The sequence below is a fragment of the Triturus cristatus genome, chromosome 3_1 (genome assembly GCF_964204655.1).
Source record: "Triturus cristatus chromosome 3_1, aTriCri1.1, whole genome shotgun sequence".
Taxonomy (NCBI): domain Eukaryota; kingdom Metazoa; phylum Chordata; class Amphibia; order Caudata; family Salamandridae; genus Triturus; species Triturus cristatus.
This window is the reverse complement of record NC_140583.1, coordinates 1040447996-1040475690: the sequence shown is the minus strand read 5'-3', so window position 1 is coordinate 1040475690 and position 27695 is coordinate 1040447996. Positions and strand designations below refer to the sequence as shown.

The following is a 27695-nucleotide window of genomic DNA, read 5'->3' as shown; positions in this document are numbered from 1 at the left end:
GGTTTAAAAGTGATAATGCACATAAAGTGGTGTGAGGAGAATTATACGAATATCATGCATTTTTCAAGATTCCAAATCACATACCTGTTGCTCAGTATTTCCACACAACCACGAGGCTCCGAGGGTGCGAGCCCTGCAGTCACACAATGTTGGGATCACATGAAATATTATAAGACCTTTCCTCACTGGGCTCTTTTTTAGAATACGATGCTGATGTTTAGGAGGGCTCTGCATCAGGCAAACTACGGGTGATTCCGGGAATGTTTTCTGGCCGAGGGAAGATCCAGAAGAAAGGCGAACAGCGCGCTCGAATGGCTGCAGATAACAACACTGAAGCTTTACAAGTGACGGCTGCAAGTGGTGAGGGTCTTACAAACTGCAACTGTAAGTACGGGACTGGAACCCTTTTCATCTACAGAATCTGACCAAGTGGTAACACAGGGGGAGCCCCAATATGTGGAGGGAAATGGATTGGCGGGAGAACAGGGGAGCAAAGAACTTGAGCAGGTGTCTAAGGATGGTCTATGTGCTAACTCAAGACCCTCTCTGGCACTGCATTTGACAGTAGGTACCCCTGAAGGTGGCGATAAATTATTTTCCCTCATTGAGGACTCGGAGCTTTCCAATGCTAGTGCTAGTGGCAATGAGGATTCCCTTCTGGAGGGGTCGGATTTGGCCAGCTCTCTTTCTAACCCCAGCACACAAAAGCATCCTCTCACTCAGACACGGCGGAGCAGGACCAAAGGGGGAAAAAAGAAAAGTCTGGGCGTAATGCAATTTGATTCCGATAAAAGTCGATCAGGGCAATTTAAATGGGACTATTTCACTACGCATTTTGATATTGACAACGGGCCGACACCTGATGTTGGTACTGGAGGGGAAAATAACACACCTACCTCAATGTCACCCATTACTGAGGCCTCCCCTCAATGGTTCTTATCTATTCAACTCTCAAAGAGATTCAATCTGAGACTCGACAGGAGCACAAGAAGGATCACCATGCAACTAAGCTGATACAAGGGGCCATCCAGAAAATTAACAAAACTTGTACAGAAATTGCAGAAAGAACAATGGTTCTGGAAGAGCAAGTGTTGACATTAGAGACAGGAGCAGAGAATATTGCCCAACAAGTAACATCGAACTAATCGAAGATGACGGATGTCATGTGGAAGCTTGAAGATTTTGAGAATCGCCAGCGGCGCAATAATCTGAGGTTACTGGGGATTCCGGAAAACACGGAGGGGGAAGACATCCGAGGGTTTGTGCTTCGGTTGTTGAAGGGCGGCTTTACCGAAATTTAACTTTGGGATTGGGATTCAGAAGTACAACACGTACATTGTTTCCCACGCATTTTGAAGAAAAGGAAGGGGACAACAAACCCCAAACTATACTAATTTTTGGGGGGAATTTTTTGCTACGACAAGCAATTTTTGACAAAGCGCGCCTGGATGCAAGGCGCTCAATGGAGGGCCACTCCTTTTTTGTCAGGCCGCACTTCTGCCATGCTGCGGTGGAAAGGAGGTGGAGGCTACGTCAGCTTATTGCTCCCTTCCAAAAGGTCAGCTGTGAAGTGTACTTGTTGAGCCCAGCCCGTCTTAAGGTTATTCATCGGGGAAACTCAAAGGTATTTTCTTCGGAGATACAAGCACAAGATTTTCTACGAGAGTTATCAGGAGCCTCCGGTCATTAGGATTCTTTAAGCTGAAATACTTGGATAATTACCTTATTTTTTTTCTGGTGTTGGTACAATGGAGTTTGATGGGTGGTGGTGGGAAGCAGTATCATGCAGGAGGCATCACAAGGGTCTACGGACCTTTCTTGCCGCAAGGTAGGGCGGGGGAGAGATGGGGGGTGAGGTTTCTTTGAGGGGCATGGCTGGTCCACTGGGTCAAGGTATATGTAATGGCATGGAGATCATATGGCATGGTAAATTAATTTTTATTGAAGTTAATGGTATAAATGGCAAGGTGTAAGATAAGAATTGCTTCGGTTAACATATGTGGCTTGAACTATCACTGTAAAAAACGCAGGGTCAATGTAGATATTCAGTATCTTAATGCAGATATAATATGTCTCCAGGAGACACATATTGAAGCAGGGAGTCAAAAGTTGGCAGAATTAGCAGGCTATCAGCTAATTTCCTATACAACTCAAGGCACACGTACAAAAGGGGTAGCTATTATGGCTCGTAGAAAGAGTTTTAATTTTTCACGCTCCAAGGCGGATCACCTGGGCAGATGGGCCCTCACTCTATGTAATGCGGATAACTTCTCCTTCGCGGACTGTTCGGATTATGGTTCAGTGCTTGATGATTCAGCTCTGTTTAATTGGTTAAGTATGGAACTTGTCGGGTGGCCGTTGCCGATAATCAATCATGGGGACTTCAATATAAATCTGAGAACTAACACGATGAAGCTAGGGCCGAGCTACAGAGGACGTAAACCCAAAGTCTTCAAAGCACTGTTGTATCTATGTCAGACTCATGGGCTTATTGATGCCTGGACTTCGCAAGAACCCCATGACTATGGCTTCACCTTTTTTTCAGCCCTACATCTGACATATGCTAGGCTTGATTATTTCTTTGTGTCCCAGAGTCTCTCGATTAACAGCTAGATTTCTAAATTCCCTCGGGTCATGTCTGACCGCAATCCGTTAGTCCTTGAGATCCTACTCCAGGCTTTAAAGAGGGATGTACCACGGTGGACCTTTGATAGAGCTCTCCTATATGATCAAGAGTACATCGCACATATGAGAACATGGATTCCGAGATTTATATCTGAGAATAAGGGTAGCACCCGGGTGAATATCGTATGGGATGCCCAGAAAGCAGGGATAAGGGGGGAAACTTCAAGGTATGGCTGGAGGCCTCAGAAAGCGGCTACACTCTATCCACAGGAACTCTATGTTAAATTAGGGGACACAGAGACGCAATTGGTCGAAGCTATTATGAATGGGGGAGAGGTGGGCTAGGTACAAACTAAGATAGCACTAGCCAAATCTAAAATTTTAGAAGTTTCAACAAAGAAAGCGGCAGGGAAATATGTGGCATGGAGACCTAAAATGTATGGATGTAGCGAGAGAGTGGGACATTTGCTTGCGGTATGCATTAGACAGAGGGTGACACAGGTAGCTATTCTAGCAGTTAACGATCTCAAGGAGAGGAAGTCTCAGAGGCCTCAGACATTCGGACTGCCTTCCAACGCTTCTACCAACTACTCTACTGAAGATACAACAGGAAGTGAGGAAGAAATGTGGGATTATCAAGCAGAGTTGCTGGGAGGAAAGAGAAGCATTAGAGGAACCCATTACTGCGGAAGAGGTTGCAGGTGTCATTAATTCCTTGGCTAACGGGAAGGCGGCGAGCTCCGATTTTATTCCAGGGGAATTTTATTAGGGACTGGCCAATATGGTGGTCTTTCCAAAAAAGGGAAACCAGTCAAAGAGTTGGGATCTTAAAGGCCTATAACGCTAATAAACAACGATGTCAAGATCTAAGCCCAGATTTTGGCATATCGGTTAGCCTTAGTGATTAAAAAACTAGTCTCTCCTGTTCAACATGGGTTTGTTCCAGGTTGGAGCACAATCGATCATATTCAGAGGGTGATTGCTCTCTTTGAGATTACGGGAAACCCCATTGGGCTAATCCTGCTAGACGCGGAGAAAGCCTTTGATAGGGTCTCCTGGCTGTTCTTATGGGCAACTCTTGAGAGTAGAGGATTCCGTGCTGGCTTCATTAAGGCTATCTCAATAATGTACAACAACCCGGTGGATAGAATCGCTATTATGGGGGAACTGTCAGGTCCTGTGTCGAAAAGCAGGTGGACACGCCAGGGGTGCCCCTGCTCCCCCCTACTATTCGCTTTGTACATTGACCCTCTGGTCAGGAAAATTATGGATAACAACCAGATCGTAGCAGTACATTGCGAGGGGGGGGCACTAAGATCTTGGCGTATGCCGATGATCTCTCCATCATGACCCCTCACCCACTTGAATCACTAACTGAAATTGAAAGGGAAGCAGAGATCTTTGGGCATATTTCGGGTTATCGACTCAACTCCAATAAAACTCTTGTTGTAGTCGGTAAGGGACTCCAGGTTAATGACCCTCGGGTTGTATGGAAGGCAACTTATCTGGGGGTTGAGATAATGGCAGAAGTGTCTAAGATTGTGGAAACTAACCTGGATCCATTGCTTCCAAAATTTAAAGCGGATTTTCATTGTATAGAAGTGCAATGTTATCAAAATGGTGTTTTTACCAAAAACCGTATATTTTTTAGGGCAATTCCGCTGGCTATTAATAACACATGGTTTAAAACGATGAACCAACTATTAACTACATTTCTCTGGGCCAATTGCCGTACCCGGAGCGCCCTTACATTTTTTTATGCTACCCAGGTATAGAGGAGAATGGGCAGTTCCTAATCTTCAACTATACCACTGGGCGGCCATATTATTTAAAATAGGAAGCTTAATTGGGGTGGAACCTAATCAAAGACAGGAGGTGGTACCAGCTTCAATCTATGATTTATTGTTGGGGTCAGGGGCTAGGGGCTGTCTCCTATATTATACTGATGTTAGGTACGACAAAAGACGTTAATGTATGCTTTTCAAACCTGGGTATCTGTTCGAAAAAGGTTCGGTATGGGCCTAATTCATGCTTATACTCCTTTGTATGGTAATAAATTGCTCCCCAGTATTTTTAATGATGGATTTATGAAAGTATGGAATGACAAAGGAGTTAGGATGGTTGGGGACATCATGGATGAAACAGGGGTGATTACCTTTGACACGATTAAAGATACCTTTGGTGTTGATAATAGGCATTTCTTTAAATATCTCCAGGTAATAGATTTCTTAGGGAGGAAGACCGGAGGCAGCAGTGGCTTTGATCAGGTGACGCTCATTGAAATGCTACTCAAAGGGTCTGGTTTACTTGGGGGGTTCTATAAAAAGTTAATGGAAACAATGACTGATGACTTACCCAAACATCTGGGACGTTGGCAAGAGAGGCTACAGGTTGCAGTAGGGGAGGCAGAAGATTCCTTAAATATGGCCCAAACCTCTTGTATTGCTACGAATCTCCAACTGCAATGATTCAATACCTGGTTTAATCTTTACATAACACCTGAGAAGATTTCTAAATGGGGAGGAGGTGCGGGAACAACATGTCCACCTTGTAGCTATCCAGCAGCAGATATTGTGCACATGTTTGCCTCCTGCCTGGAGCTGGGCTTGATCAAAAGGAAAGTCGGCACCATCCTTGAATCCCATCTGGGACAGAGAGTGGAGATGACATCCCAGCTGATAGTGTTGGGGGTGAGCAGCTCTCATCTACCAGCTCGGGTTCAAACCGTTCTCTTTGTCGCTATGACAGTTTTCCGACTTTGTTTGGCCACTCACTGGCTTGATCCTGTACCCCCTACGGGACAACAATGGTTGGGGAGATTCCTGGCTGTTTTCAGGTTAGAAACTGCAGTATATGCCAGAAGGGGGCAGAGATCAAGAGCCAAAGGGATGGACAAATGGGCTCTTTTGACAAGATGGCTGAACAATAGCTAAACTGGCGGGATTGGGAAGTTAAGTATATGTGTATTGGTTATGTACCAACTTGGCGCTTCAATAAGGGCTAGCTATTCTTTGTCTCCATCTCTAGATTGTGCCTTTTTGCATAATATGCCCTTTTCTTCCTTTAGTCCCCTTCTTCGTCGGATGTATGACGTTACAACGCACACTTTTACAACGCATGCACTTACAACGCATTTTTTACAACGCATAATCCATTACAACGCACTACACTTACAACGCATGACACTACAACGCATTTTTAAAAAATACCTTTACAACGCATACCATTACAACGCATAATATTACATTGCATTTAAGGTAAGTATTAGATAGTATAGGGGTAAAAATGACTATTCTAACTCCAGGGGGTGCAACAGTAGGGTAAGTGTTGGATAGTATAGGGGTAAAAATTACTATTCTAACTCCAGGGGGTGCAACAGTAGGGTAAGTGTTGGATAGTATAGGGGTAAAAATTACTATTCTAACTCCAGGGGGTGCAACAGTAGGGTAAGTGTTGGATAGTATAGGGGTAAAAATTACTATTCTAACTCCAGGGGGTGCAACAGTAGGGTAAGTGTTGGATAGTATAGGGGTAAAAATTACTATTCTAACTCCAGGGGGTGCAACAGTAGGGTAAGTGTTGGATAGTATAGGGGTAAAAATTACTATTCTAACTCCAGGGGGTGCAACAGTAGGGTAAGTGTTGGATAGTATAGGGGTAAAAATTACTATTCTAACTCCAGGGGGTGCAACAGTAGGGTACGTGTTGGATAGTATAGGGGTAAAAATTACTATTCTAACTCCAGGGGGTGCAACAGTAGGGTAAGTGTTGGATAGTATAGGGGTAAAAATTACTATTCTAACTCCAGGGGGTGCAACAGTAGGGTAAGTGTTGGAAAGTGTAGTGTAATATTATGCGTTGTAATGGTAGGCGTTGTAATGGAATGCGTTGTAAAGGTAGTTTTTAAAAATGCGTTGTAGTGTCATGCGTTGTAAGTGTAGTGCGTTGTAATGGATTATGCGTTGTAAAAAATGCGTTGTAAGTGTAGTGCGTTGTAACAGTTGCGTTGTAAAGGTTGTTCCCCTTCTTCGTCCCTCCTTCTTTCGTCCCTTTTTCATGCCAGAGGTTGAACGCATTTCTTTACTAGTGTTTCTCTTCTTTTCTCTTGTTTTTGCTTTCTTTCTTCATGGACCAGCCAGGGTGGGGTGGGTGGGAAGATCCTTGGGGGTGGGGAATTTGATATACTCGTATTTATTTATAGGCTGTATACTCTTGGTTACTAAAACTCAATAAAGAACTGTTAAAAAAAAAAGAGAGAGAAATAGATAAAGGAATTGCTGATCAGCTTTTCCTTGGCTTGATGGGACATAAGAAGGGAAAAGTAACTATGCCCTAGCCAAGAAGGTGCCTCCTGCAGACGTCAGGGCGCATTCCACCAATATAAAAAGTCTGTTGTTTCTGCTTTGTCAAGGGAGTTTGCAGTTCTGGACATGTTCTGTGCTGTCACTTGGGCTTCAGTTCACATCTTCTGAATGCACTACTGCTGTGGCCCCTAAGTCCAAAGGGAGGGTAATTTGGCCAGGTCCGGCTGTGAGACATTTGGGTACAGTTGTCTCTACAGGATCACCACCATGCGGAAGTACTTCTATATTGACTCAAAAGGTAAATGTAAATCCGTATTTGTAAAGCGCGAACTACTCACCCTTACGGGTCTCAAGGCGCTGGGGGCCATCATGGAAATTAAGTGAGCTATTTCCCAGAGTCACATGGTGCTGAGCTGTGCTGCCGCCGGAGCCGGGGATCGAACCGTGAACCATGTGCTGCCCTGGCCGCTGCACCACACCTCTCCAGGTGAGGTGTCATCAAATAGAAGAATGAATCAGTTTTGTTAACAATGTTTCTGGTGGGTACACTGTGCGTCAGCTGATTACTCACTGTTCGCTGCCTCCCCATTCTAAATTGCAGTCTCAAAGTATTTTGTAACAAAGACCTAATTAAGTTCACTTGTTCACACATAACCATCAGGCATCACTCTATCATTATCTGTCTGAACTCCACATTTGAGGGCAAGGAAAAAGGGAGTGTACTGCTGTCAGCACTTAGGGTGATTGTTAGACCTCACCATCCTTCTGGGCACCGTCTCTGGAACCGCTGGTTTCAGTGGCAGTAGAAGAAAAGAGCAGCCGACTCTGTCACCGAGTTTGTGGTTGGTTCAGTTCACTGCAGAAGGCACCGCCCTACTTTGCACCACATCCTTGGTCTCACCGACGCCGCTGGGCAAGCGTCACTGATCCGTTTCTTTCACCACGCCATGTGGGCACCGCACTCCGCACCACCTCGCTTCACTCAGCCCGGACGCCACCGACACCGTCGCTGCCCGACCCGAACACCGACCGGCTCTGTCGTCTGCACCGTGACCTGCGGGACCCCATCGAGCACCGCCTCCCTCTGCATTGTAAACCTTGGCCTCACTAACGCAGTTGGACGACCGTCACCGTGCCGCTGCCTGCACTGCGCCGGGAGAGCAGCGCACGCTGCACCGCTTCCACTTCACATGGCAACCGCAACGGTTGCCCCGTATGACTCCTATCAATGGGATCAGCCGCAACGGGAAAGATACTCTGTAAGAGTCTGGCGACACATTACGTGGCCCGGTCGGCTGGAACTTGAAGACTCTGTTGTTTTCAGCATCGCAGTCGCCCTGAACGGAGCTACCAACTTGGAAGAACTGTGTTTTTCAGCTATTCTAACAAATTGAAGGTTATCTTGCAAATTAACAAATTTTTACAGTATTGCATGCTGGATTTTTGTTGTATTTGGTCTTGCTGGTTTAGATAAAGTTTTGCTTATTTTTTAAACTGGTGTGGTGTCTGTTTGTAGTGTTTTCACTGTGTTACTGTATGCCTGCAAAAATGCTTTACACGCTGCCTCTCAGATACACCTGTCTGCTCATGCTAAGCTACCAGGGGGGTGAGCAGGGGTAATTTTAGAAGTGTATCCCCCTTACCCTGACTAGGAAGAAGGGCCCCTACTTGGACAAAGGTGCAAACCATTGCCAATTAGAGACCCCATTTCTAACAGCAATGCATTATATGGGTCTGTGACCTCTAATCTGAAGAAGGTACCAGAGCAGTACCTGGAGCCGGGTTACTGCATCTCTTGGTGGAGGGGAGCTAAGGCAGGTTTTATGCATGCTGAGGAAGGTTCAAAAGGTGAGAAATCTATAAATAGAGAAGGTTAACCAGAAACATTTTTACTCAAGGTAAACAACTTGTTCTTGTTATTCCATAAATCAGTCAACTCTGCTGCATAATTAGCTACAGGACTTCTACATAATTTCAATTCCCTTAATACAAGTTTTTTGGATCAATGGCCATGGTTCCAAAGCAGATATGCGAGTTTTTTCATTGTGTGAAGTTTGATAAAGAGTGAGAGAGTGTGTTTTTGTATGAATTTTCTATAATGGCAGAGAGGTTTCATGATTTTGCCCTTCTGGAAAGAAGTATAGTGTTTTTTCTCGTAAGAGGTGCTGGGCTTGCAGTTTGCATGGGATCCCTTTGTTCTCCTGGGTGTCCTAGTAAAAGGACCACTGCAAGTGGCGGATCACCTAACTCTTTATGGAAGAAAGCCACCATAAGTAACCAATTGAATAACCTGAGATCTGATGGCCGAAGGACCGTCTGGGTGCAAGCAGCCATGATGTGGAATGCCCTAGAATTGGAAACCTCCTACACTTCTTCATAAAGAGACTTCCAGACATTCCTGAGAGCTTGGATATACCGTACACATCAGCGTCTTATCAGCAGCACCTATAGACCACCCGTGTAGTGTGGCATAGAAATATTGACGTCTGTCAATCAATCAATCAATCCATTTGTAGAGCGCACTACTCACCCGTGAGAGTCTCAAGGCGCTGGAGAGGTTCTGCCCAAACCATGCTACCACCCCTGGACTTACCATGTGCCTAGTTTAATTAATGATTTGGAATATGAAAGTTAGATAAAACACAAATGCTTAGGGACTGTATTGCAGTTGTCTTTTTGAAATGAAGATGATCAAAACTAAGGTTTGGCACTAATATTTTCCGGCTATTTCAAGCTGTTAGAAGCAATGTGGTTGTGTTACTTCGGTTGATCCCAGAGCGCCAGTGGCCCTGTCAGATAATTCAAATGGAGCTGAGGTTTCACCTGTAAAATAAAAAAAATAGGCGTGGACCTGTCTTACAGATCACATAACATGCATCTTCTACTGTTCCAGTACACCACATAGTCACCATTGTTGGGAACCGGTTTGCCGTCCTAGATCTATACATAAACCCACTGACTGGAATGAGAAAAACCAGAACAGCAGCATTTGGAGAGCTATAAAGCCCAGCGTGTTCTAGGGCTCGGGGACAGACTCTTTTGTCTTCTTCTACGGTAAGTGTCCACTCTCTCTCTGATACAGATTTTACGGATTTAAAGGTTTTCCCCAATTTATATTGTCCGAGAGAAATTCAATCAAAATATCATAATATTTTTTGTATTTAATTCTCAAAGTCTACTTTCCATTTTTCATAAACTGTTAACCAACAGCAAAAGTCGTATAACTGAATATAATATCTTTGTATCTCATTCCCAAAGGTGTGCAGAACCAGACCCTGCAGGTGAGTGCACTTAATGCTTATGAGCAGCACAGACACTTTGCAGATATTAGCAGGTCCTGAGTGATGCTGAATCTGTAGAGATGTTGTGGAATTTATTCTTGGGGGGATTCTTTGCAGTGTCTAGCTAAAGACCTGCACTTTTGAAACGTGTTGTGTTTCCTCTTTGTGTCTTTCAACGCTTTACAAAATGCTGCTTCGAATAATCACCAGTCTGGGATTCTCCTGCAGGGGTTAGTTTTCAAGCCATGTGTATATATTCTGTTGCTAATTTAGGCTTTGAAATCCTCAATTTTCCTCTTCCTTTTTTAATTAGCTCTCTGTCTTGTACTTTTCATGTTTACTCAGCATATGAAGTGTTATCATTATTAATACGGCATTCTCGAGTATTGACTTTGTAACGTCACTTTGGTATAATACACAGATCGTTTCATGGCCTTTAAGATTATTTTTAATAAACAGAGATCTGTTATGTTCATGCATTTACTACCAGGGGCAATATATGTGACAGGGCTGTGTTCTAAGAGTGGTCCATAGAAGTATCCAGGCATCGAGTATCTATGCTTTCACATGAGTGATGGCCTGAGGCTCTGGCGCCCATGGGAGTGGAGCTATACACACCTTTGTACATCTCCCCCTCCAGGAGGAGGCAGCACAGAACTGATGAGTCAGCTTTCTGTGTATACTCACTGATAGGAGAGAGGGGTATTATTAGGGGTCACTGGTGCGACACACTACATGTTTTACTCATAGTTCAGCCTTTATTTTTTAATCCTGGAAAATGTTCAAATGATTTCATTGTTTTGCTTTGGCTCTGCCACTTCTCTTAACCCCCATGATTCTGATGAAATGTCCTAAATGGCTTTGTAGGTGTGTTAAATACAGGATGTTACATGAATGGGTTTATCACAGTTTGAATGTGTGCAGGGACAGCTGACAAACACAGCCTATGAATTCGGGTTGACAAATGTTTTTCTTTCATTGTGAGAAATTACCTGAAATAACGACTCTTGGGGGCATATTTACTAGAAAATGTTGCGGCGCTGAGTGCCATCTTGCTGTTCTGAGCTGCGTCATTAGTAAAGTGCAGGGATGCGTCATATTTATGGCAATATGACGCATCCCTGTGCTATCCTCTGTGCTGGCGCACAATTGGCTGCCCAGCACCAACACAGGCAAACTTGCACCATGGTGCAAGGGTGTCTCTGTTGCGGCAGTGATTGTTTTTGTGCAGGACGGTACACCTTCCTGCACAAAAGCAATCACTGATGGCGTTTTCCTCCTCCTATGTGTACTGGAGAATGCAAGCACACATCGAAAGAGCAAAAAAAGAGGCGAAACAAAGTATTTCTCCTCGTTTCCCCACTTTATCGCCTCCCCTGGGGAGGCATCAGGATCTGACGCATTCCATTCTACGAACCCTTGTAAATCTGGGAATGCATCACAATCCATGGGAGTTGCGTGGGAACACTCTCTGCAACACCCATGGGACGGCCCTTTCACGCAGAGTAATATGTGTGCTATGTTTACAAGGCCATGAAAAGCCGTGCTTGGTGGCTTTGCGTAGGCTTGTAAATATGGCTCAGCATTGTGCACCATGGCAGCGTCAAAAAAAGTGATGCTCCGGTGGCGCAGGAGCCTTGTAAATATGCCCCTTAGTTTTCTTTAAATGTATTCTTAACTGCAGGTATTTGTCAAAACATTCTGTTATAAAAGCCTTAAAATCCCACCAAATCTGAGATTTGTTCAGTAAAGAAATGATCATTTTTCATGAACATTCATGCAACAGCCTGTCATTGGCCACTCTCAGCTGAATCTGCAGCAAAGAATAAGCACAAGCAGGTCCTGTTGTCTTGCCAGTATTTCCGAGTTGGACAACTGTATACTAATCTCTCAATGATGCAGTATTACTGGACACTCTAGGGTCAAAAGTGAACTGCTGAGCTAACAAGTAATCACACACTAATTCAGATTATGTGCTGTTCCCAGCGCAAGCATAATCCACCAAAAGCTGTGATTTAAATTTGAAAACGTCAGAACATCATTCTAAAAAATATATGAACGATGAGGCTTTACCAACATTTTCAGATCCCATGACAACACTGCAAACACTACGTAATGCAAACAGGCAATTAAAAAGTGACATCCCTTCAGATCTAGTCTCCATATTTATAGTCGCTGCCATAACATAAAAATAGAATAAAAGGTGATGAACCATAGAACATAAAGGGTGCTAGCTGTTCTGATGATGGCCAGTGAAAATTCTATCTTTTGGCTGAAACTGTTTGACTAAAAAAGTCCCAATATAGGGACATAACCAGAAATGCAAATTGATGCTGCTTAATTCTTATCAAAGTAATTTCTATCAAATTGGAAATATTTTAACTGATTGTTGTGACCTTCCTTACTTATACATAATTAGACTTTATTATTGTGCATTCGTTTGAGTTAAGTGTATGGCACTGAGTACAGAGAACAATTCACAAGTCATTTTTACATAACATAGCGAGTGTGTTTGTCAAGTGCACATTCAAGAGTATCAAGGATGAAAGGATGAGCGGCTCTGCCAGGATTTGAGCCTTATTTGAGGTCAAGCGCAGATCTCTTCCATGGACGCATCAGTCCACTGAGCCCCCAGACCCAGCTTTATGACGAGAGCAGGTTTATGTAATGAATAAAAAGTGCACAGAGCATTGTAAATCAAGAAGTGTGCAGATTGTATGAATATTACTATATTCGAAGAGCATTGCACAGCTACAGCTGAATCGTTAAAGCATGAAATGTAATGTGTAAATATAACAAGGAAGCACAAAAAAGGCAGATTTTTTACATTGATGCAGACCAATTTAGGGGCATATCAACAAGGGCTTTATCTCTGCTTTTTGGGCTTTAGAAAGCCAAAAAAGCAGAGATAAATCTAGTGCCCTATCAGCAACAGGGTGCTAACACGCAAATTTGCATGTTAGCACTCTTTTACTCTACGCTTCCCCTCGCATCTCTAATGAGATGCAAAGGGAGCGTTCCAGAGTAAAATAATAGGAGAAATGTCGCTAAGCGACATTTCTCCTATTATCAAGGATATCGCTAACCCTGTTAGCGATAAAAAAAAAGCAGCGCTAACCGCGGTTAACGCTGCTCTTTTACGTCTGGTATTTTTCTGACTTAGCCATGATATCCTATGTAAGGTGGATATCATGGCTAAGTATGTCTATCCCTATCAGCAAGCTATCGCCAAACCTTGTGGGATTATCGCTGTATTTCCAGCGATAATCTCACAATTGGCAGTTTGTGCTCTGAATTTTATTGCTTTGGAGTTAAGCGTTGCTGATAGCACACTATCTCCGCGATAAAATTCAGAGTTGGCCAGCGATAATTATCCTCAAGCTAAGAGCGCTGAGCGATAATTATCGCCGGCCCTTGCTGATATGCCCCTTATTTCTCTTCATGAAACAATATAGTGATGGAAAACTTTTCACCGTTCTACAGCTGCCCTTCTGCTAATCTTAAAAAGCTTATAGTATGTGTTGGGTTCAATACCTTAGTTGTTTCCCACCGAGGCGTTCCGAGTGACATTATAGACAACGAGAGCAAAGGGTCGAAATGTCAAAACGCACTGGGAAGATGTCGATGTTCGATGACATTTATAAAAATGGTTTGCTTCTTAACAGCTGCTTGACTGTAGACTCCGACAATCCCTTTCTGGCATCTTTTATAACCTCTTTACTTTCAGAATATCTAAAGACCTCTTTGGGAGATTACATGTGTTATTTGCGTACCTGTTGGTTAGTTTCTTTTCGAAAAAAAGCTTTAGATTGATTTGACAATAGCATTTTATACAATACATTTGAAATAAGATTTTTGTTTGTATACACCTGGCTTTGCTCCCCTGTGCTTTAGGTTTGGATCTTTAGATAAAGGCTACCCAATGCCAAATGTGGTGATGGGATTTACAATCCAACACAAATCGCGACATTTAACCAAAAGCTACACAAAGCTGCACAGTGTGCTGCCTTGTGTTGCTTTGTTTCAAGGGGCTATTCTATGGGTGGTGGATGGCTGTTTCCATGCAACCACCCATGAGGTTTGATCCAAATCCTTATCTACAAAAAATGTAGACAAGGATCTGCTCCAAAATCCTTTGCCTCCTTGAGGCAGGCATATCGAGGAGAAATGTTTTCATTTCTCCTCTTTTTCCCTCTTTGCATGTGTGCTGCATTCTACAGCAGAATTGCAAAGTGGGGAACACCTTAAATCATAGTTTTTTCATTGGAAGGGACCCTTTACGGTACAAAAATCTGCTTCCCACAATGCAGCACCCTTGCACTATGGCCTAAGGGTGTCTGCGTTGGTGCACAGCTCCCAAAACTGCACCAGTGCAGGGAGGTAGTAGAACAGTACCACATCTTGATGGATATGGTGCTATACTGCTCCATCCCATTCGAGCAGCACAGCGCAGCAACTTTTTCTTGCTGCACTGTGTTGTGTGATTTCTTTTAGTAAATCGTGGGCTCTATTTCTACTGTTAGAGAAAAGAGAATGTTCCCTTGATTCAACAATTAAGAGAGCATAAAGTATTATGTCAGAAAGGGGGTTCTATATAGGATTTTTTTTATTTATTTAAAAAAAACATATTTATCATTGTAAATCATACAAATTCACACAACATGGAGACAGACAAAATTGTAAGATTCAAATACTCTTCTTTACGAGTGCACATCAAGTTAAGTTTCTAAAATACAGCACATTATACATAGATAAATCTCTATATAGTTGATCTGTATTTGTTCTTTGATTGTGCTGATCCACAGCGTCGACGCGTTTCGATGGCTTCAAAATGATATTACCATCTTTGTCAAGACCACATGATTCTGTTTCCCACCACAGTTAATCTTCTTCCTTTGTATTGGGAGATATCTATCTATGCTCCTTGTTCTCTGAATAGTGAGATGAACTCAAACTCATCTTCTTCCGCCCTCGTAGTGAATCGAGTAACGTATTGCACCTTCTCTTTTCGTAATTAAGGGGGGCTCATTTGTTATAAAGAACCTCTTCCTTTGGTTATATTTCGGAGTTCCCTCACCACGAAATGTGCTAGAATGTTATGTTATGTTATACGACATTTATATAGCGCACGGCTACTCCGACAGAGTGTCCCGGCGCTTTTCACTTGCAGCACATCGAGAAAAACATAACATACAAGCAGAACAGAAGAGAAACTAAGAAAGAAAAAGAAACAAAACCTACAAATTAAAAAGCCAGGTCTTCAAGCCCTTCCTGAACAAAAGCAGACTAGACATGCTGCGGAGACCCAAAGGCAACAAGTTCCAAAGCAGGGGGGCTTTCAAGCTAAAAGAGCGCCCCCCCGTACGAGCTTTCCTTACTCGAGGTACCGAGGCCAAGTAGAGAGCTTCTGATCGTAAGGAACGAGCTGGGCGATAAAAAGTCAGCCTCCGCTGCAAATACTTTGCCCCTGTGCCAAACAAAGCTTTATGCATCAGGGTCAGAGTCTTAAACATAATCCGTTTCCGGACGGGCAGCCAGTGCAATGCCTGCAGCAGCCCAGAAGCCCCCACTCGCCTATGGAGTCCAAAGATGGCGCGAGCCGCAGCATTCTGCGCCACCTGCAGGCGCTGGACCAAATAGTCCGGCAATCCCAAAAAAAGGGCATTGGCGTAATCCAAACGTGAACCTATAAGAGCCTGGACAGTGATCCGTCTGTGCTCCTCGGAAAGCAAGGGTAGAAATTTGCGGAGCATTTTCAAAAAGCCAAAGCAGGTGCCAACCAAACCAAGGATGTGTGTTCTTAGCGTAAGCTTGTTGTCCAGCTTAACTCCCAGGTTTTTGGCAACCAACGAAGACTGAGCCGGAGGACACATGTCCATAGGCCATCAGGCCTGCCATTCAGGGTCAACGGTACATCCGAAGAACAGGACCTCCGACTTGCTGGAGTTGGCCTTCAGACCGCTCCACTGGAACCAGTCAAAGACCATCCCCAGACAACCCCGAATGCCCTCTCCGTCAAATGCCTGATCTTTCCCGCAAGTGAAGAGCAATTGGGTATCATCTGCATAAGAAACAATCTGGGCCCCAAAGTCCTCCACCAATGCTGCCAGAGGGGCCATGAAGATATTAAAGAGAGTCAGGCTCAGTACTGATCCCTGAGGGACTCCGACACCCAGTGGCGGCATTTCAGCGGAGCTTTGGGAGACCCAGACTGTTTGACGGCGGCCCTCAAGAAAAGATGTAAACCATTTGAGCACCGCCCCCCTCAGGCCGATGTCATAGAGCCTAGCAAGAAGCGCCTCATGGGGGACGGTGTCAAAGGCCGCCGACAGGTCAAGCATGACAAGCATGGCCCTACCGCCTACATCCAACGTTTCACAGATAACCTCCGTGACCTCCAGCAAAGCCGTCTCAGTACTTAAACTGGGCCGGAACCCGGATTGTGATGGGTGTAGGAGATGGTTGGTTTCTAAGAAACCACACAGGATGCCATGTACATGCTTCTCCGTGATCTTCGCCAGAGCCGGGAGAAGGGAAATTGGCCTATAATTGGCCAACTCCTCGGCGTCCAGTCCAGGCTTCTTCAGGAGGGGGATCACCATAGCCCTCTTCCAGGCGCATGGGACCCTGCCCTCCCTCAAGGAGGCATTGAGGAGAGGATTAACCAAAGGGTTCACCACCGTTGCCACCCTGGCCAAAAACTTGGCCGGGCAGGGGTCCAATGGTGAACCAGATTTAAGATTGGTTAGCAGCATCAGGGAAGCTTCGTTGGAAATGGCGGGGAACTCCTCCAGAACAGCAGCTGGCATGGACGATGAAACAGTTCCCACCCCAAAGCTGCGCCTCTCCTCACCAGACCTCTCCGGAAAAGAGGCCTGGATGGCCTTAATCTTCTCGGTAAAGAAACTGGCAAGATCACCTACCCAAGTGTCAGACGATGCTGGCAGGGGGACAGTGGCTCTCAGGGCCGTGAACTCCCTCACCACGGTGAAGATCTCCTTGCAGGAGTTCGTAGATGCCTCAATCCTCCTAGCCAAGTACTCCTTCTTAGCATGCAAGATGTCGCGATGATAGACTTTCACTACCGCCCTATAGGCTTGCTTCGCCTCCTCGTCGTAATGGCAACGCCAGGCCCTCTCCACAACCTTACACTTGCAACGAGACAAGCGCAGCGCCTCAGTAAACGATGGCGCTGATAGACGTTTGGCTGTGGACCGAGGAGCAGCTATAGGGGCGAGATCGTTTAGCCTTGCTACCAACCAGTTCTGCAAGGCCTCGATGTCCCGCTCCAGATCGGCCGTAAGGGGACAAGGATGGTCCACCAGTGCCTGCGCCAACAGCTCAGGCGTCACTTTGTGCAGTGCCCTTCGGACTGACATAGGTTGTGTTGGAGCGTCGCTGTGTGAGAACACCGCCGACGGTATAGAGAACTTAATCAATCTATGATCAGTCCATAGCACTGGCACAATATCAATGTCGACAAGAGATGTCGACGAAAACACTTGGTCCAAAGTGTGGCCCCTCTCATGAGTAGAGCCCGTGACACAGGGTACAAGGCCCAGCGGAGACGTAATATCCATCAATCTGATAACATCAGGGTCGTCCTCCACATCCAGATGGAAATTAAAGTCACCCGCCAGCACGCAGTGCTGTGTAGACAGAGCCAACTCAGAGATGGCCGTCTGTAGGTCCTCAAAGAAGGAACCCACCGGACCTGGAGGCCTATATACCAAAAGCCCTTTCAATGCTTGGTGCGGGGAGAGTCTAAGCGAGAAGGCAAGAGCCTCAGAACCACAAAGAGGATTAAAGGGGAGAAGAGAACAGGAGATACTCTTCTTCACCACCACCGCTACTCCACCTCCCCTCCCCTTGACCCTGTCCTGCCGGAAGACGTTATAGGCCGGAGGGATGGCCGCATAGATATCCGGATTCGACGCCTCACCCAGCCAGGTTTCTGTTAATAGGAGGCATGAAGGGCTTTCCCTGACCAACAGATCGTAAATGTCCAAAGCATGCCTACCTAAAGATCTAGTATTAAGCAGAAGGCACGAATGAATAGTGCAAGCCTTATCAGGTCGGCGGGCGGCCACCGGAACCCAGATAGGCGACCAGCCGCAAGCAGGACAACAGCGTTTTCCCTTAAATCGTCCCGGGAAGATAGTCCTACAGGAGCGAGAATGAGGCCGCATGGCAAGAAGAGAGGAGGAGGAATAGTAAATCATCCTGACAGAGCGTCAGGTCTAGCCAGAGTCTCCCACCGCTCCGTCGCCTCCGAGTCGCTGACGGGCGCAGACGGGCAGGACTCTGGCGAGACTCAGGCGAGACTCAGGCGTAGTGAAGGCGCTTCACCGCTGCGCGTAACCGCTGCACTACGGAAGTGATGTAATATAAAAGTGACAGCCGGAGCACACGAGCGCTCACCTGGATGATGCAGGAGCGTCTCAACCCGCTCCAAGATGGCGGCCAAAGTGCACGCGGGAGCCCCGTGAGCCCGGATCCGCCAAAGCAGCGGTGCGTATATCAAGAGTTTATCGTGCAGGTAAGGGCCAGGGAAGGGGAAACCCCAGATTAAAAACAAGGGATACCGAAATTATAAAGAACCAAAATACAAAACAAGAAGCTTAAAAGCAATGTAAGCAGCCAGGATATGAGCGAGTGTGCGCTGCAAGCGCTCGATGGCCAATGAAGGTCACCTTTACCAGAATCCTTGTCTTTTTACCAGCGAGTCTAATTTTCGCTGTACTCTCTCCGTCGTGTCGGTTTCCAGATCTCAATCCTATTTTACTCTATTTCTACTGTTTACAGTCCTTTCACTGTCTAACCTGACATTTGCATATTTGCTCACAAACAGTAGAGATGATCCTACAATCAGTGCATGTTACATCATGTGCCTGGAAACAGTCTTGCCTGATTTTTGAAGATGAAAACAGGGCAAGCTATGGCTGTAGGAAAAAAGTTATTTTCAATTAATGTACATGTGCTACTCTATTCAGAGTTGTATTTTGTCATGACTCTTGGCAAATCAGCCATCTTTGTTTCTAATGCTGGCAGTCTAGATGCTTGCTGCTATTGACATACAGGCAGCTGTCTGGTATAGCTTCAGCCTACCTGTGTCTTTCCCTTCGCCACAGCATTGCCATCAAGTGGTCTTGAAATAATAAACAGGAAACAAGCCTTCTCTTCGTTCTTCCACAAACTCTGGAACAAAAACCCCTCAACCTGCATTACTCTCGATCTCCCGACACCCTGCTCACACAAGCAAATCAGCCAATCTGCATGGACTATACGAATGAAGGGGTTAACAGAATTTCAGACCCACTCCCCCTGCTCCCGTAATGCAATTCTTCACTTCCCCTTAAAATGTATCTCTACTGATGATCCACCTATGTTGTTTTATAAGCTCAGTTCAGTAAACCTCGGCCATGCACCTAAAACCACCATGTAGCTCCAATGGTGCTGGAATAAATGTCAGAGTGGTGTTGCTGGTCAGTGGCATCACACATGTCACTAAATCCATTTAGGTTTCCAAATATCCAATCAATCACAAAACAGAGTTACTGTATTTTCTATTTTAAAAAGTAAAAAAAAAATGTTTTTATTGACCACCCCTTTGCCAATAACTGTACACCACTAAGTAAAGAACAGTAATTGGGTAAACGCAGTGCATTAGTCTCAAAATAAGGGGGAACATTTATCAAAACTTTCACAAACGTTACGCAAACCCAGCGTAAAATGGTGCGTCAGAATTTACCTTCCAATGAAAAAAAGGATTTGCCTATGTACTACATTGCATCAAGGGGGCATTCCATGGATGGTAGATAGGCGTTTCCATGCAACCATCCATGGGTTTTGATGCAAAAATAACTCTACTAACATTGATAGACAGAGCTTTCCGCCAAATAACTTATGCCTCCTTGTAGCGGGCATAAGGTTTGAGAAGCGTTTTCTTTTCCCAAAACTTTTCAAACTTCAGATGTTTTCTGCGCGGTACAGCAAACATATAAAGTGCAGGGGCGTAACACAGGCCCCCGCATCCCCAGCAGTGCAGGGGGGGCCCCAAGCTGCAGGGGGCCCCCTCACTGTACTCAACCCAGAGAGCTCCTGATTAAATCAGGACCGGGGCCCCTCTGTGTACCTTGCAGGGGGGCCCCTTCAACTTTCGTCACGCCACTGATAAAGTGGGATAAGTAATAAATCATAGCTTCTATGCTGGAAGGTTCCTCTTCCAGTACATAACCTATGCTTGACAGAACGCATACACCCCATCACTATGGTGCAAGGGTATCTGCGTTCCAGCATGGCAGCCTAAATTATACCAGAGCAGAAGGGGAGAATAACAGTGCCACATCTTTGTAGATATGATCCTACTTTTGTTTTTACCATTGATGCAACACAATGCAGTGCAGCAACCTTTGTGAGTAAATCTTCCCCCCAGTTTCCAAATTCTTCAATTTATGTGTTGTTTTGTAGAAGTCGGTCCGTGACCATGTTTCTGCCCTTAGCCTATTTAAACTGTACATCAGTGTGTGAGGGAGACAGGAGTGGTATTACGTTATGGCGACTAACTACATTTGCCTCATGGGAACACCGGAAGAGTCCATTGCAGGGTCCCAGATTGAAACAAAGGAACAAATGGGCTTAAAACTAGTCTCGTAACTAGACGGTGGAGAGCGTCCATACAGGTGCCATTCTGCCTGCATTTAAGACAATGCTTGCACCAGAGCTGGAGGGAGATTGATGTACATATGTAGTATCTGCACAGGCATCACCAGAGACAATGGCTGACCACAATTCTTCCTCTTTTTTCCAGCTCCACAGGACTCTCTTTGGAGGTGACCACACCTGAAAGAAGAAGTGTAATTTACAGAGCTCTCGGACGTAGGTAAATAATTTACCATAACTGAGTGGTGTTGTTGACACATGAACATTTGCAGCTCTTGGTGAAGGTGCTCATTGCTGAAAACCTCATTACACCTCTATGTGCAATCTGGCCCCAACTTTCTCCCTGCTGTTTTATCTCTGTATGATGGGCTAGTCTTGTTATGCCCTAGATCCTACATTGTCATTAGTCACTTAGATACAGTATTTTGGGCCCCGATTCACCCCCGACCCATTTCCATACTATGTTGCTAGCATCAGGTGCAAGAAAAGGGGAGTATTTAGATACAGAGTTAATGGGGGAATGAACATTTGTGTTAAGCATTCCTGCATCTACTTCTGCCTAGTAGGAAGTATTTTCCTTGAAATGGGGAATTACATGCGGACCTGGAGTTGCTGGGTCCTTTTCCACATGAGGTCTCCCTATCCCAGAGACAACTTATCTCCTTTACAACTGCTACACTGAGACATTGGTAAATTGAATGGGAGTGTCTATCTGTGGATGGGGAGGTTGGTGGTGAGGTTGTCGTGGAAGAGGTGAAGTTCGTGCTGGACAGGTGGGAAACATCCAAGCCACCCCAGTGCTGGAGGAATAGCTTGAGCACAGAGTGGGCTGTGCTTGAGCTCGCAGACCATGCCAGGTCCGCATATGAATTTTCTGGTGATATTTTCCAGATGGTAAAATAGGACGTGGTGTTACTGCACCTCGAGAATCCGGGTGTAGGAGCCCAGGGCCACTTCTGGTCGGGTGGAGCAGTAATCCACCCTGGGATACAGCTCCACCCAACACGTAATATGGTCCCAAGTTTGGTAAAACAAAGGGCATTTTTGAGTTTGCCCCCGAAAATATCAGTATTAAATGCAAACAAAGCTGGCTTGTTCCAAATGATTAGTGCACCACCTACTGGTAGCAATAAATTACTGCATTAGGTGGGAAACGTTTTTAAGTGCACTGGAGAGCTCCAGAAGGCAAATATACTCTGACTCGTAATCCATCCTCTCATTTTCTCTTCAATTTCCTTGGGAAAACCTTGATTTTATTTCTTCTCACTCTCCAAGCTTTGGAACGCGTTCCCACTTTCATTTGCCACTGCTCCTAACAGTGAAGGCCGGCAATTTTAGGAGGACAGATGGGGGACACACGTACACAAACACACTCACTCACACCGTTCACACACGCGCACACACATCCATTCACAATGTTCCTTACCAAATATTCAAACATGCACTCACACACCAAATATTAATAAAAAAAAAATCACACTTACCTGCAGCTCTACCTCAGAGGCCCCAGGAGGTGTGGGACTGCTGCCTTCCCTCATTGGTGGACCTTAGGTCAGCCAATGAAGGAAGGCAGCAGTCCCAACCATGTCACAGAATGAGATGGGGTCAGCGAGACTGCTGACCAACCCCAAACACCCTTTGTGACGAGGTGTCACTGATTGACACTCGACCCTGGGCACTTCAGGGATTAAAACTGAAGCACCCAGATCTGTGGCAATGAGTGATGTTCCACCTCGTCACGAGGGGGAGGGCCTCAAGGTCCTTTGCTGAGCTGAGGAGGTCACACCCACAGGAGCTGTAACATCGTAAACCCAGCAAAGTTCAGCTCAGGCAGCCAGTAGCCTGCACATTTAGCACATGTCTAGGTCCTGGCTGCCTGACCTAAAAATGAAGAATATCTGTCAGGCTGACCTTTACTCAGCCTGACAGACACTATTCTTGAAGGAAAGAGGTGAGGGGGCATAGCCCCTCAGCCCCTATGGACGGGTCACGGTTGGCTCTAACTTCAACTTCTATCAGAACAGTTTAAGGAAGAATTGCCAATCATTTCTTAAGGTTTGTTTTCTTGCACTTTGATGAAATTGTCACCCTGTTTTCTCAGTCATCTCCTGGTTATTTAAGTATTGTGTAACACTTTTGGAAAAATGGATCATAGATTTGCTTTAATAATAAAATAAAATGTTTTTCACGGAGAGGTCCTTGAAAAGATATCGGCTTTGTCTGTGTTGATGAAGTTGAGCCATGCACATCTAGCACAGGCCAGGAGGGCCCCATCCATGCTAGATTTCTAGGGCAGCCTCATAAGAGAAGTTATAAGACAATACATATTGATAGAATGTATTTACATAGAAAATGGTTATCCTGAAGATCTGGCTAGGATCTGTCCTACTTGCCCTACATTTACCCTGACCCCCTACCTAAATATGGCGTGACTATATATGATTGAAACCAAAGCATAAAACTCCTGTGTGTACAGGTATTTCCATTGTGAACAAAAACTACTGCAATTCCAACAGAATGTTATGATGACAGCAAAGTAAAACAAATTAATTTGCAAGTGCGATTATGAAATTGTTTTGGATGCCTGAGCCTGGCATCCAAATAGCAATCACTTCCTAAACAGAAAAGTTATAAATAAGCATTTAAAATGTTGAGTCAGAAAAATAAATATATGAAAGAACTCACACTGGTTGTGACAGACAAGTTAGAAGTGAAGTTTGCATTTGCAGTGTAGCAAAATAACTACTGATTCCCTATCACTAAAACCTAATGGGTACACACTTAGCACTGTAACCTCGCACAAAATATCATGCCCTTGAAGGAAAGCCTACCCAAGGAATAGCACATCAATGCATGATTTTGGTAGTGAGAAAGTGTCACTCATAGTCATTGAGTGTCACTCATAAGTACATTGAAACTATCAAAATGTCACACATAAGCAATCTGAAACGTTGGCAGCTGTGATAGCAACAACTATCGGATGCTGCCCTCCTCCACTCAAAAAACCGTAGTCAATGCCCTCATAACATCACGGCTTGACTACGGCAATATTCTGTACCTTGGTTCCAACAAAGCGGTAGTCAGTAGACTACAGCTTGTCCAAAATGCAGCTGTTCGATTACTGTGCAGAATCCCCAAAAACTCCGGAGTCTCGAGCTACCGCCGTGAACTCCACTGGCTCAGGGTAGAAAGTAGAATCCGTTTCAAAGCCCTGAACTACATGTTCAGAATTAAAGCTGGCATTGCACCCAATTACCTTCTAGCGTTGGCTCATCCCTACACTCCCAAGCGAAACCTTCGCTTGCAATCAGCTGCCAACTTCTGCGTTCCAAGATTCAAACTGGCAAGAATGGGAGGCAGATCTTTCGTCCACCTTGGACCATCCCTTTGGAACGCACTCCCTCCTTTCATTCGTAAGGAGGAAAATCATGCCAGGTTTAGAAGGCACGTTAAGACTTGGCTATTCAAACAATAACTTGAACAGCCAGTATTCCCCTGCCATCATTATGCTGTGTCTCGGCGCCGGGAAACCCTTCTTGGGTAGCTGTTGCGCCTTATAAATTAAATAAATAAATAAATAAACTATATACACGTGAAAGCCAATGGTTGAAGATGGCAGAACCAATGCCCACTCTCCGTACCTCTTCTTTTGAACTATTTGTGAAGAATTGATGACATGTCTTCCAGACAGCTAAAACAGACCTAAAAAGGTCCCTTAGCACAGACTTATAGCCACAAATGTCACAATGCTTAGAAAGACAAAGCAGTGTAAAAACAACCATTAGTTGCTAAACAGCCGGAGAAAAGCAAAGAATCCAGGAAATTATTGCCATTGCAAATCAGTACCAAATTCTGCAGAACGCAAATTCACAAAACATGCGCGGAAAGAAATCAACATCTGCTAGGAAAATTGGGATTTAGGCGGAATTGGCAGGACAAAACGTACATGTGTTTTATAGGCAAAGACATGCACCTCCCTCACAGCTTGAGTCACGATATGTTTCTTTGTTTGTTTTTTAAACAATTTTTTATTGAGTGTTCGTATTTCAATAAATCATCAGTACGTCACAATATCATAGGTACGTTGCAAATTATCATTATGCGAAGAAAGAGTAAAGAAAGGGCGTTAGTAGCCGTCTTTTGTGGAGCAACAGAAATGATGCGCTTTATGTGGCAGCCATTTCGTCACATGCCTACCAGCCCCATCCTCTATCAAGTGCTCTGCTGCTGTACCATTTACCATTGTCTATTGTTTGTACTTAAACCATATATTTACAGATCATTAACAACCAACCCCTTTCTTAAATACTCCCTCCCCCCTCCCACTAGTCCAATAAACATTTATGTTGTCGGCTCATTTGTTCTGATCCTGTTGTCTTATTACAATACATCTTGCAATAAGCTATCATCTTGTTCCAGAGAGTCACGATATGTTTCTTGTTTTAAACTTGTGGTTTTAGAAATACAGGCAACGTTAAACAAACACATTTTGAGAGCTACTTGAGGTCAGGAAACAAACCTAAAGGACCACTATCACCTTTGGGGTTAAGGGGTCCTACCTACACTGGCTGTGTACATGATGTTGAGTATTCTCCCTGTTCTTGCACCTTCGTGTACCTAGCTTCATTGCTCTGGGCCAACCAGATACACACATGCCTACTTCCAACCACAAGGTGGCGTGCACAGGTAGGCCATTTCTGTGCTGAGCCCAATATTCTATGTTCAACACTATCTGCTTTACTATGGGAGGTAGAAAGCACAGCATTAATAAAGTGCTGTTCAATGCAACACCACACAATAATTTGTTAGCAGACATAATTTGGAGTAGGTTCAGCTGAAATTACATGGTTATATTTCCTAAAGAACCTTGATAATTGTTTCTGTTTGTGCCAATACTTTGTGTATCTACGTCTGTTGGAAGTTCAAAATAGCGGATTTATTACACATTGACCTGTAGCACATAATGTACTGCACACTTTGACTTTCCCTGCCGCATGTTTATAACAAATATGCCAAATAATTTAGTTCTTCATTGCCGAATAATTCCAATGGCCTCTTCATAAATATTTTGGGATAGAAAATAGATGAAGAAACTGAAAATCTCTAAACTCCACAGGGTATTTTTAGTGGCTATGTCTAGTTACAACTCTGATTAAAGGCACACAGAGTTTTTAGAAAGTATTTTATTTAATAATTGATTAGAACATATTTTATGTAATGCGGTTCTAGCCCTTGAGGGCCGCAGAGTGATGTGTGTAGAACAGGGAAATATGATCCCAGGTGCATGGCAGACTTTAACAGGCTTTGGCATAGTCAAAAGGTCTGGATTGCAATGTCAGTTGTAGACCGGACCCATTCTGTTTGCTAATGCTTGTTAAAAATACAGTTTGTTAAATTAAACAAAACACGCATGTGCTCTAATGGTACTGCATTTTGATTGGCAATGTGTAACTCACACAATAAACAATCACGTTGCCACTAATATGTTTAAGAGTGTGGTGTTACAACAGATGTGCACTGCAGGCCACTTGCTCACATTTACTACAATGCATTCTTGCACTCACTGGGCCTGATTCACAATGGTAACTTGCACTTTTGTGTAAGTTTACTTTTTTTGTTTGGAATCCAAAAACTACGAGTTTAATTTGACTAATAGTAGTTTTACGACTGCAGAGACTCTGCACATAAAAAGATACATTTGTGAATTAACCCCTTGTATGCGCACGATAGCTCCCGGCCGTCGTGCATCACGGTGGGCGTGTGCGCACGACGGCCGGGAGCTGTCGTAATCCCGCTCACCGTTTATTTCTCCCGCACAGCGCGGGAAATAAACCCACACCCCAGGGGTTAAGCCCACGTCTCCCCAGGTACTCGTACAATCTCACCAAGGCCCTCACTCACAGCAATACACTTATGCACTCACAGTTTCATCAATCACTTAAAACAGCAGCTCAGACAAAGCCCCACACTCATAGGCTAACATCATCACATTCATATTTATTAGAAAGAAAATGCCTCTTCATTTATCGTTAAGCTATTGTTTGCGGTCGTGGTGGATGGGCAAGTGGGTGTATGAGAATGAAAAATTTCCTAGCTATCGTAATGGAAAGTTTCAATTCTATTAAGGACTCAGAGGTGAGGATTATGCTTTACTTTCTTTACTTTTAAAGATAGCAGCCATTTTAAAGTCAACAAACAACAAGTGTTCCCATGATACATCGGGAAACACACAAAAACAATAGAGTGTTCGTATCTAGAACATCTCCTGCTCTATAGTCCAATCACCGGTTCCCTCATGTGCAGGTAGTCCTCTTTCACTGTTTAGCCTTCCTCTTTCGTTGCTGTAGGCCAGCCAGCATGGAACCTCAGGAATCTTGTTTTCCAGAATCTCCTGAAACGCAAAAAAGAATATAAGCAGAAGTCGTGTCTAAGGTTTAGCCTGCAAGGCAAGCAACTCTCAACAGTAAATCATCTAGAAGATCTTTCAATCGTCAAATAAGTTAAAATTCTGAATCATGAAACACTTTACTTACTCCAATACGGGGAGGGAGGATTCAAAGAAGGAAGCTTTGTACCCTGGGTGGGATAATCCTTGCCTCCAAGTCCTTAATAGAATTGAAACTTTCCGTTACGATAGCTAGGACATTTTTCATTCTATGTCAGGACCGGAGGCGAGGATTATGCTCGTTTAAAGCTTGCTCACCACCAAATGAGACATATCAAGCATCGGTTTAAAATAAAACCGCTTAAAGGTGGAGTCGGAAGACCAGTCCGCAGCATTCAGAATGTCTTCCAGACGAGCGCCCAGGGTAAAAGCCTTAGA

General features: G+C 44.5%; 1 long non-coding RNA gene across 1 annotated transcript in view; it reads right to left on the bottom strand.

The window, feature by feature from the left end:
* Positions 1 to 24872: 24872 nt before the first annotated feature.
* The window catches only part of LOC146861460 (uncharacterized), a 62662-nt gene continuing 59839 nt past the window's right edge, over positions 24873 to 27695 (bottom strand). Inside the window, exon 5 of the long non-coding RNA XR_014978963.1 lies at positions 24873 to 27263. This is a non-coding gene — a long non-coding RNA (uncharacterized LOC146861460). The remainder of the gene's footprint in view (positions 27264 to 27695) is intronic.